The sequence below is a fragment of the Tupaia chinensis genome, unplaced genomic scaffold, assembly GCF_000334495.1.
Source record: "Tupaia chinensis unplaced genomic scaffold, TupChi_1.0 Scaffold000093_1, whole genome shotgun sequence".
Lineage (NCBI taxonomy): Eukaryota > Metazoa > Chordata > Mammalia > Scandentia > Tupaiidae > Tupaia > Tupaia belangeri.
The window spans coordinates 1,675,354-1,678,323 of NW_006159555.1; positions in this window are offsets into that span (position 1 = coordinate 1,675,354).

Genomic DNA, 2,970 nt, shown 5'->3' on the forward strand with positions numbered 1-2,970 from the left:
AGAAAGAGTTGAGTGAGAGAATTGAGATGATGTGCTATGACATCCTTCCTTCCCCTGTAGTTTCTGACCCTTTCTAACTCATAAACCAACCCTCCTTTCAGCTGTGATCCTCTATTCTTGCTGAAACTTAGACATTCCTCATGGCTAAAGCCATTGGTTTGCAAAGTGGTTCACAAAGTGACTATGACAGGTAGCAGGTATTTGTAATTAAAATGAAAAAGTTCCTTAAAGAGCTTTGAAGTGCAGTCATTTGGTCACCATTAAGTATTTAGTCTCTTCTGTGCATACTGAATACTAAGTTTCTGGGCCCCAACAGAGAATTAACATCATAGGTCACTTAGTCTTCATAATGTATGAATTAATATGTTTATATCTCTCTCAATCTATAGATGATGTTATTTTATATCAGTATACATAGAAAATTCAACTGAACATTACAAGGGATGTATTATGGAATTTGCATTTTTGTGTAGCAGTTAATCTCTCGCCTGTCTCATTTTCTATTGCACCATAACTACAACGGGTTAAGGAGTATTATCTTTTTCCTTTTACATCCTTGTATCTAACAAAATGCATGGCATGTACTCGGTGCTCAACTAAAATTATTTTCAAGTGAATGGATAGATAATTTTTCTACTTCTGCTCTTATCCTGTTTTAAATAAGGATTTTGCATATATAATCTACATTATGCCATTTGGACCTTCGAACTCTCTTAGCAAGTATATAGGAAGGTGTCCTTGCCATTAGAGAAGTTTGTTTTCCAAGTTAATCACTCACTTATACACTTTTACAGTGTTCTCTTTACTAAAGTTATTTAAGAATATGCATATGCACTCACTATATTTAAAATCTCAAGAGCAGAGATACATTTTTGAACCCTCAAAGACGGAGAGAGAGAGAGGGAGAGAGAAAGAGTGAGAAATTACCTCCCCAGGGGGATGGCCACACTGCAATCCTTTCTCCTCTATTCTCCTCTCAGGATCTTGATCACACGTGCCTGGCATGAGTTTAAGCTGCCAGGTCTGGGACTTGAACTATAGTTGACTACATAGGAGTCCATGATGTAACCATTCCACCACCTGCTGGTCCTGAGTACAATGCCTTTTTATTAGGATAGTCTCTACTAAATTGACTCATCATTATTAAAAACAAAACACAACAAAGACAAAAAATTATTTTAGTGCCAATGCTTAAAATTTGCTTATAATTGCTTGTCTCTTCTAGACATGCCTTTAGTTCTTTGTACCCATTACATGCCCGTCTCGAATATTCATGATTGGATAGCATTAGCCCTTGGATGGATCACTGACTGCTATAATCATAAATTGGCAATGCATTTTGCACTCAGTTCTTCATTATGCTTTGATATTGAGGAAGAGTTTCTTTTAAGTCTGAACGAATTATAGCCAGTGACTCTCTTTTCTTTTTTGCCAAGTCCCACCAACAGTCAATTACCCAAGAACTGATTCTATAGTTTTCAGGTTATACAGGCCATTACCTCTTCCCCTCTTACTTCTTGATATCTACCTTTGCACCATTTCATTGCTCATTAGAGTGTCTGGAGAGAAAAGCACTTTCAGAAGGCAATGAAGGTGAAACTCAGGTTGGTCATTTTGTACTTGTTAAGAGCCCTAATAAGAGGTTTCATGGGAAATGTGATTAGTGGAAACAAGTGTGATAGAGTCTGGACTGTGATCTCTCTACATGGGTTACACTTACTGGTCCTTCCATTGCCAATTATCCTAGGAGACTTAAGAGTTTGCACACAGAAAATGTTTTGTTCAAGTAAGCAAACTATGTCTCTTAGTTTTCTCATAAAACAATTTAAAAATACATCCATGTGCTTTCATTAATATCAGGGACATCTCCATTTCTGCTATTTGATAAGTTGGAACACTATTGTGTTTTTGGTAGAATCATTCTAGAACCCATATGTACTCTAGAAAAGTTGGTGAGTGTGTGATGAGCTGAAGAGAGATACTGTTCTTGGAATATTTATCTAAAAGACTTACCTTCTTCTTCAAAGAACTTGATTCCATCTTGTGGCAGTCCTTTTGTAACTTTGTTCTCAGTCTTGATAAAATTCACATGGACAAAATATTGTGGATGTTGATTTGAATGCAGAGTATGTCTAAACGATGATTTAAAAAATCCATGTGCTTTTTTCTTTCCTTGTTATTGGAGGAATTCCTCATCTCCAGATATTCTCATGTAAATGACTAGCAAGGTGACCTCTATATACAATGAAAATGGGAGCTGATGGATACCAACGGAAGATGTAATTTATGAGTCATAAGATAATGTAAGGAGAAGTAGTGCAGAAAGCAGTGCCCTTTTTTTCTGTGTAAATCATATGGGAAACAAGAACAAGTGGCAATTTTTTCCTTGATGTTAAGATCTTGAATTACAACACTGCTGTGTTGTGAAGATTTTGTTTGAATTGTCTGTCCTTTGAAGTTAATTTTTTCATAATTAAATATTGTTTAAAATGTAACAATACATATTCATTTACAAAGGAAATCCAATCAGAGAATGTTCTACAAGGCCAACTACAATGCACTTCTCTAGAAGGGCTCCTGGAATTTTACAAAGTGTATACTTCTTGTTAGACAATGTCATACATATTTCTGTTGTCCTAGATATATAGAATTAAGATTCAAATAAGATTTTCAACAATATTTGCTAATATTTTACTTAAGTAAAAAGTGGTTTTGTTCTTTTCTAATATGTCAATACAAGGTCCTAAGATTCCCAAGTCCTTTTCTTAATTTCTGTTTTCAATTTTGTATTATAATTTGCTATTTACAATACTTGTCCTCTTTAAAAATATATAACATGCTATGAGATAACCTGTATTTGATCAACCTAGTTATAAAATCATGGACATGAGGACTAGAAAACCAGATTTCAAGCTTAGATAGCCAGGAAACCAAACTTTCCATTTTTTTTCCCTTAAGTACTAAGATGAT